We start from the raw sequence: 9,828 nt of genomic DNA on the forward strand, positions 1-9,828 counted from the left end.
TGTGTTTATTTCATATCATCGATCCATAGAGTCAGAGCGGTTTCAAATACAGGCAATGGATGATTTTTCAACTCATATATGAACATTAATTAGTGCACTCCATGTTGTTAGTGTGAAGAACTTTATACATTTGTCACTTGCATGGATACATTCCAAATTGCTAGCTACGAAATAGAATACATGTCGAATTCAACATAAAGAGGGTTTCGAAGATTCGAATTCATAGGCAGTGCATTCATCTATTTGAACCCAAGATAATGGCATTTGTAAATCAGATGTAAAAGGGGGCATCAATCTTTGTTGTGCGTTTGAACATGCTATATATATATATATTCATAAACATGTCTATCTTTTTTTCTTGCAACCAAGGAGATTATATCTGGAACCATGCGTGAACTGAGGTAAGTTGCATATTTTTTAATATATAATTGTGTACAATGTATATTCAAATGTACCACCTCCATTCCAAAATAATCATAGCTTGAGGATTTTCAAGAGTAAAGATTTGTGAAGTTTGACAAATCCTGAATGTTCAATTCAAGAGAACCGAAAATGTTAATGCTTCTGCTCCCAAATATTGAATGAAGCGCCAAATAGGCCTCTGGTCACCCGAAACTGCGCGAGACTAATTTTTGGTGGTAGGAAATTATTGTCCTGACTCTGGCCCGTGTAGCCTATCAGCCCGATGTCCAAAGGTCTAAACCGGGGTAGGTTTGTAACTTCACCAAGACGCTAGTCTCAACTGCCTCCGAGAGGCATTCATACGCCGTGGGCGCCTAAACACCCATGCGCTCGGCCGAAATCTATCCCGCCCACATTTGGGAGACCGGAGATTACTGTCCTACCCCCAACCCGCAATATGTCCGAAATTTTAGATGGGGGCAAAGTCTGTAACTTTCCCCAAATTTCAAACACGCGCATCCCAAACCGAAACATTGTTCCCCCTTAAGTTCCCTGACTCCCTCCGTTTCCCCATTCATACTCCATGGGCGCCAAAACACCCTCTCCACCAGCCGCGAGACCCCAGCCTGCTCCGTCCTCCACCCCATAGCGCCCAATCCATCGCCTCCCTCCTCCATCACGCCGGAGCCGGTACCCCGACGTCGTCATCCAAAGAAACCGCAACCGCAACTCCCTCAAGGACTTAGCAGTTGAAGCCGAGGTAGAGCTGCCTTCACGATGCCGATGCCGATGAGCGCCGTACAAGAACTACTCTGACCACGCCGTCCTGCGCCTCACTGCTGCCGCTCCACTATTGCAACCGTCCACCACATCAGAGCTGTTCCTGCTACATCATCGTTTGCCGCCTTGGATCTGCTTCCCCGCCGCCGACAGACGGCCACCGCACCACACTCAACAACTTGGTCATGGGTTCGTCCAAGGCTGCACCGTCCTCCACAGCTTCTTGTTTCAAGCGAACCATAAGAAGATCGTTGGAAAAACAGAAGGAGGACACTACCAGCAGAAAGAGGTACTCATCTTCCCTTATTCGTGCAAACCTTGCGTCTCTGCTCACACCGTATTCATCCCACGAAAGAAACTAGTTGAGCGCTTCTTGCTGCATCTTCTTCGTGATACAAAATGCTCAAGGTTTCCTCCTTTACTATTTCACCTTTGCTAGAGGTCAGTAACCCGCCTGGATTTCAATTCAGGGTCAGTCGAACGGCAATTAAAAGAAGCAGCACCCGCTTAGGCGCGCGGAGCACCTAGTCCGCCTGTTCGCCGGGGAAGCAGCGCATCAGTGTCTATCAAAGGGGTGTGGGGTGTAGGAGCTGCTTGTGCCCGATCTGGAGGTCGGTGGGGCTTGAATGGATGGCCAAGCACGGTGGTGCGGTGAGGTCCATGGGAGGGCACAGGTAGGGGACTATGCCGGTGGTCACTGCCGTTTCGAGGAAGATCGTCAATACTGACTGGCTGGAGGTAGATGAAGGCGATCTGCCTGTTCTTTGTACATCGGATGGTGCACAAAAATGGACTGACCTATTTGTTTTCACTCGAATGTTATTTTCATAAAATCCTGTAGTAATTTATTGTGCCATGCATGTTGTAGAGCCATCATATGTCTCTCGTCATTTATTTCTCACCGACCTGCTATCTGCTACCTTTACACTGTACTAATTGTGCACACACTTCACCCATATTCACACTATTGTTTTTTTATGCATGGGTATTTCAGACTCTGACGCAGTGTTGATGAATGCTGAAAAGAAAAGACAGAAGTCGCTCCAGTGTAATTCAAAGATATGCACTAAGGTTTTCAGCGCTCTAAAGGATGCAGTGTCAGCAGTTGGAGAGAGTAAACATAGCTCTGCAATTGATGATCTCAATTGCCACACACAACCATCCCAGGTTCTTGCTTTAACTTCACGTTGTCAAATGTGGTTGCATGTTGCATATGGTGTCTAGCTTGTATTGCTTCCAATTTGGTTAAATTGCATCTGCTTACTTTACACATTATACCTTTGATAATGACATGCCTTCCTGTTTTTGATACATACTACATATGTCTATTAACCATGTTCGTACATCAAACTAATGCTCTTTTGTATCCCTCGTCAATCACTTATGATGAGACAGTCACCCGAGTGGGTTACTGTGAGACGCCATACTCGTTTAAAGAGTGAAGTGTCATCCTCCCCACATGGTTCTCAAGAAACAGCAAGGCTAAATGAAGATAGTCAACATAGCTCTCTAGTTGATGACCGCAATTCCCCCACACCACCATCACAGGTGCTTGCTCTAACTTCGCAGTGTGATATGTGGTTGCATGTTGCATACGGTGTCGAGCTTGTAGTGCTTCTAATTAGGGTAAATTGCATCTACTTAGTTTACACATTATACCTGTGAATATGACATGCCTTCCTATTTTTGGTACACACTACATCTATGTGTTAACCTTGTTCTTACATGAAACTACCTCTCTTCTGTATCCTGCATCAATCACTTACGACGAGTCACCTTTATTTGTTGCATATTTCATATTATTTCTAGCCTGTTGCCATGTATTGCTTCTAATTTGGTCACATACATTTGTTAGGGCACCCTTTTAATTTGGCAGGGTGATATTGTTTTCATCTTTCATATGGTTTCTAGCTTGCATTGATTCTAAAAAGTTCAAGCACCTTGTGCTTAGATTACACACTTTATACATCATACATGTCAATATGTCACGCCATCCTGTTTTTCATACATATTCCATCCTCCTATCACACGGCTGCCTTACATGAAAGTAGTGTTCGTCAGTATCATGCATCAATGAGTTCTGAAGAGCAAATTTTATTCCTTTCTCTTGTTGGTTTGACTTGACAAGGCAAAATCAAGAAAGAGGAAGGAAAAGAGTAAGGAAGGCGATGGTTGTGGTCCTTTGCAGCAACGTAAACAGAGCATCTGTACCAATTCTCCTTGTACTGATAGTGCATTACAAGGTCCAAGTCTCCGTTCCCCTACTCCACCATCCAAGGTGCTTGCTCTAATTTGGCAGTGTGATATCTGGTTGCATGTTGCATATGGTGTCTAGCTTGTATTGCTCCTAATTAGTGTAAACTGCAACTGCTTAGGTTACACATGATACATGTGAATATGACACACTTTCTTGTTTTTGGTACATACTATATATGTCTATCACACCATCTTCTTACATGAAACTACTCTTCTTGTGTATCCTGCATCAGTCACTTATGATGGAACACCTTTAAGTTGGCAGTGTGATATTGGTTTGCATCTTGAATATGATTTCTAGCATGTATTGCTTCTAGTTTGAAGAACGCCACCTATGAGGAGACAGTTTTAACTTGGCAGAGTGATATTGATTGCACCTTTCATATGGTTTCTAGTTTGCAGTGCTTCTAATTTGTTGAAGTGCCTTCTGCTTAGTTACCACATCATAGGTGTGAATGTGTCAAGCCGTCCATTTTTTCGTACATATTCCATCCTCGTATCATGACTTTTCCTTTCATCAGAGTAGTGTTCGTTAGTATCATGCATGAATGAGTTCTGAAGAGCGAATTATATTCCTTTCTCTTGTCGGTTTGACCTCACAATGCAAAATCAATAAAGCTGAAGGAAATTGGCAAGGCATTGGATGACGGTGGTCCTTCCGAGCAACTGAAACGGAGGTTCTCTACAGATTCTACTCCGCCATTCTCCCAACAAGATTCGCAAGACAACGCAAGGCTAGACAGTCAACGTAGCTGTGTAGATGATGAGCACATCTCCCCTACTCCACCATCACAGGTGCTTGCTCTAACTTGGCACTGTTATATGTGGTTGCATGTTGTGTATGATGTCTAGCTTGTATTGCTTCTAACTTCGTTGAATTGCATCTGCTTACTTTACACATAATGCCTGTGAATATGACACGTGTTCCTGTTTCTAGAACATACGTGTACATGATGAGCGCATCTCCCCTACTCCACCATCACAGGTGCTTGGTCTAAATTGGCACTATTATATGTGGTTGCATGTTGTGTATGATGTCGAGCTTGTATAGATTCTAACTTTGTTGAATTGCATCTGCTTACTTTACACATAATGCCTGTGAATATGACACGTGTTCCTGTTTCTAGAACATACGTGTTCATGATGAGCACATCTCCCTACTCCACCATCACAGGTGCTTGCTCTAACTTGGAAGTGTTATATGTGGTTGCGGTTTCCGTATGATGTCTAGTTTGTATTGCTTCTGATTATGTTGAATTGCATTTGTATAGCTTACAACTTATACCTGCAACGATCACTTACCCATAAGACACATTTAACTTGGGACTGTGATGTAGGTTGCATCTTGCATTGTCTTCTAGCTTGTACTGCTTCTAATTTCTTGAAATGGCACTTACGACGAGACACTTTTTACCTGATAGAGTGATATTGGTTGCATGTTCATAGGGTCCCTACCTTTCATTTCTTCTAATTTTGTTGAAATGCCTTCCGCTTACTGTTTTTTCATACATATTCCATCCTCCTATCGTACGTGTGAATATGAAATGCTGTCTTTTTTTGTATATATTCCATCCTCCTATCATGCGCTTGCCTTACATCAAAGTAGTGTTCGTCTGTACCATGCATCAACCAGTTATGCAGAGCTAATTTTATTCATCTTCTTGTGGTTTTGACTTCATAAGGAATATCAGAAAATAGGAAGGAAAAGAGTAAGTTAGGGGATGTTGGTGGTCCTCTGCACCGACGCAAACATAGACTCTCTAGATTTGCCACCGCTATTGCTAATGAAGTTGAAGTCCCAAGTCTACATGATGAGTTCATCTCCCATACTCCACCATCGCAGGTGCTTTCTCTAAGTTGACAGTGTGATAATTGGTTTCATGTTGCATATGTTGTCTAGCCTGTATTTCTTCTATTTTGATTAAATTGCAACTGCTGAGTTTATACATTATACATGTGCATATGGCATGGCGTTCTGTGTCTAGAATACACTACATCTATCTATCATACCATGTTCTTACATCAAAGTACTGTTGTTGTGTATCCCCATCAGTCACTCATGATTGGATGCTTTTAACATGGTAGTTTGATAGTGGTTGCATCTTGCATTGATTTCTACGTTGTACTGCTTCTAATTTTTCGAATTGCCACTTATGACAAGACACTTTTAACTTGGTAGAGTAATATTGGTTGCATCTTTCATATGGTGTCTAGGTTGCATTACTTCTATTTTCTTGAAAATCCTTCTGCTTAGTTTACACATCGTAGCTATGAATATGTCATGCCACTACAAAAGATACACTTCTGTGATGATACGTGTTTGTTACAGTAGGTCGCATTTTTTGTCATGCATGTACATCCATGACAAATTTATGACAGAATCAAGATAGTCATACCTGTGCTGTCGTAGAAGTGTTCCATGACATTACCAAAATTATCATCACGGAAGTGTCCACTTCCATATCGATAAATCACGCGTCACAGAAGTGCTTTCGTCAAGGGTGACCGACATGTGGCATCCACCATAACGGAACGCCGTTAAGCTATCGGGTCGGGTTTTGGATCTGATAACCCGTTAACAGCCCCGAACAATGGGGATTTTCCACGTGTAAAATCATCATTCGCTAGAGGAAACACATGTCGGCTCATCGTTGGGACAGATGTCATCCACTCACTGGACAGAAGATGCCTATGATACGTCGACACGTGGCGTGGCCCAACAGTGGCCCATTCCCGTGAAAAGGCCGGCCCGTTTGACTTGGTCAAATGCTGGCGGGCCGGCCCATGGAAAGCCTGTTAACGGCATGTTCGCATATAGCCCATTTACAGCCTGCTAACCCAAGGCACGTTACGCCCTATCCAAATTAGGCCGAGTAGCGTCATCTGGGCCATCCAATATGATTCCAGCCCGCTTTCACTTCTAGCCCATGTATAGCCCATGACGTCTTTCGTCCCATATGAGGCCGTTTGTAACTCTTGGCCCATTAGCGGCCCATGCTGAAACTGGCCCGTAATGAATAGTGTATTACTTTACACCCATTAACGGCCCGTGGTGAAACTGGCCCGTAATGAACCGTGTATCACTTTATACCTATTGACGGCCCGTTATTCCATTGGGTTGTTTCCAGCCCAAGTTAACTTTTGACCTTCTGAGGGCCCATTTATTCTTGGGCTCATTTGCAGCATTCAGTTACTTACGTCCCGTTACTGTCATTTTCTGCTTGTTAGCCAAATTCAGCCAATCATTACAGTCGGCCCGTTTGTGGACCGTTAGTTTGTTGGGCCATTTTCCGAGCATCACCAAATATGGCCTATTAACGGCCCGTTATGGTCAGCCCATAAAACGTACGATTTCCATTAAAGGCCCGTCTACGGCCCATTAAAGGCCCGTATAAGACCCATAAATGAGTCGGCGGCCCATGGATCCTACGAGACGTAGAAGGCCCATGGATCCTATGAGACATAGAAGGCCCATGGATCCGACGGCCCGTGAAGGGCCTTGGTCGGGCGAGTTGTCCCTCATTTGAACAATATAGAATATTCAAAGAATTATCCTACAAAATACTATCACCTCTAAAAAGCATACACTATACAACAAAGAGATCAAGGCATAGAAAGGTAGAATAATCCTACACTATACAATAAATAAATTACAGCCGATTATACCCACTGGGCATTATGGTTTGGCATAGGTGATAATAAAGCATACACAAACAGCAAATTACATACACTGGGCAAATACAGCTCACAGATCATGGACGCACATCAACTTAACTCCATTTGAACTATAATCTCTTCAGAAAATAGGATTGGCTGGATTCAGATAGCACAAATTTCAGTCTGCAAAATCTCCAATTCCTTCATGGTTAGCTCACTGTCTTGTTTCATTTTTTGACTCCTGCATCTAATACCTGCATGTCCAGTCTCAACTTGTTGATTATACGTTGACAATCATGTAGACGTTGTCTTGCCACCTCTAGTTGATGCTCGAGAACATCAGCACATTCCAATTCCAATCCATAATCATTCGGTAACGGCCTTGCTGCACTGCTCGCAGATCTTTGTGTTGATGTCACTTCATCCTGAAATGTTTCTGTAAGTACACATGACTAGGGCAAAAATATAGTTACAACAGTGAAGCGAACAAGACACTATTTTGTACTACATGGCAAAACAGGACTAACAATAATGTTACACGTCACTTTCAGAAAAAAATGTTACACGTCATGAAGCATAAGCAGGTGATATTTTAAAAATTATAAAAAAGATAGTCTGTGCAGCCTGCATACAGAAATCCCGCTTAGCTCACCAGAGGAGCATGATGTTGGGGCCCAATCGAAAACACGGACAAGTTACAAATTTAGACAACACGTTGCATATAAGTAAGCAAGCAGTTGGCCATTCTGTGCCTCAATTAAAGTCTTAGGGAGCATTATGAACAGCAGAGGGTTTCATACAAACAGACTACAGCAGGGAAAACTATGCAATCATTAGCTTAGTATAAACTAGATTGTAAGCCTCATGCAATAATAGTTGGTTAATAGACTTCAAAGCATCACACACACTTAGGCAGAGTAATTAAATGGTAAGGCCTTTAATTATGTCAACTAATAGTGATACAAGTACCGAACATCAGGCATGATTATTTGGGCATCTCAATAACTAAGGACAAATAAAGAAATTGAAAAGAGAAAATTAACTATGCCTGAAACAAACAAGGAATTGAACTGTTGAGTTGCATACAGTGACTTACCTTAGCAGGTTGAAGAGGCTCAGCGCAGCTCCTACTTCTCTTGCAAGGCTCCTTCCTAACATCTTGTACTTGGAAATCCTCAATCTTATCTTTGTTGCACCCCCTCTGCAAGGTGACACAGTTACTCATCTGCTTTGAAGATAAATATGCATACTTTCCAGTCTGTGAACACAAAAGAATGAGATTATAACAAAACAACACCACATAATGAAACATGCCGCATCTCTTGCACTTGCACACAATGAAATGAGCATTTACTATGTCTGCACTATGTAAAAACTAGGCATACCTTCGAACTGGATCTCCAGGTACTCTTGGAGAGTCTACTGTAGTGTACAGCCAAACCTTTATGTCACCTATGAGTTAGACAAGGACCCACTAGAACATCCCTTAGTATTTAAATCATTGACAAGCTCTGTTAGAGTGTTAGGTCAAGAACATCAAGTAATCAAAGCAAACAGTCCTAGTATGGCTGGCTGATGCAAACAAGCAATTGAACAGATGTGTGAGCAAATCTTACATATCAAGAAAAGAAGCAAAGAAGGAGGCTTAAAGACCATCACTTGACTGACCAGATTTAAGGGGCATTTAAACATCATGTGCAACGTATGAACTAACATAAACATTGCATATTCCAGATTCAACAATGGAATGCACATGTATTAGGTTATGACATGTATGATGATGCTTAAATGTACAGATAGCAGGCAGGAGTGATTCATCATTGCACGCACAATTGAATTGCAGGTTAAGGGCTGGTTCGATTCCGCCTTTTCAAGGCATATTGTCAAAATAAGCCATAAAAGATGTAAAGAAGTCATTTTTGAGTTATGGGCTTGGGCTTAACTAATTTCGCTTTGGAGGGGGGTGTTTCGGGTAGAACCTCACTAAAAATTGAAGGGAAGGGGAATAGTGAAATGATTCTGTTGTCTGCCTATATTACACTCAAAATGCAACTTCTGACACCCGTGTCACACCTGACCCTCAATTAAAAACAAACACGCAAGCATTCATTGCCCTGCCCGCTTGCATCTCCTCTCCCCTTTCCCTCTACCTCGATCCCCTGCGTGCAGCACTAGGGTTCCTCCAGCGAGCCATTGTCACTGGTCCCATCTGGCCTGGTCCTCGACGATGCTATGTCCAACTAGGCTACATGGCCGGCAGGTAGGGGCAAATCTCCCTGGCTGCTCCTTCCTCTGGCGCCGCCCCTCATTCTCATGGTCTCTAGCAGCTGCTCCACTGTGGTTCGTCCAACGCACTACTCCAGCGGGCGCTGCACAACTACGGCTCATGCCACACTGTGGCAGAAGGCACCTTATTCCCCCTCCTCCTAGGCCCTGGCCTTGAGGTGGTGTTAAAGGATGAGCTCATCTAACAAGGTGAGGATCTCCTCTGATTCTTTGCCAAATTTTCATTCTGATCCACTATACGATGAATTGCTATGAGCTGCTTCTGCTGCTGCTATATGATGCATTGCTATGAGTTGCTCCTGCTGCTGCTATATGATGAATTGCTATAAGTTGCTGCTGCTGTATGATGAGTTGCTACGAGGTGTTGCTGCTGCTATATGATGAATTGCTATGAGCTGCTGCTGCTATATGATGAGTTGCTACAAGCTGCTCCTGCTGCTGCTATAT

This window comes from Triticum aestivum, chromosome 3A (assembly GCF_018294505.1).
Source record: "Triticum aestivum cultivar Chinese Spring chromosome 3A, IWGSC CS RefSeq v2.1, whole genome shotgun sequence".
NCBI lineage: Eukaryota > Viridiplantae > Streptophyta > Magnoliopsida > Poales > Poaceae > Triticum > Triticum aestivum.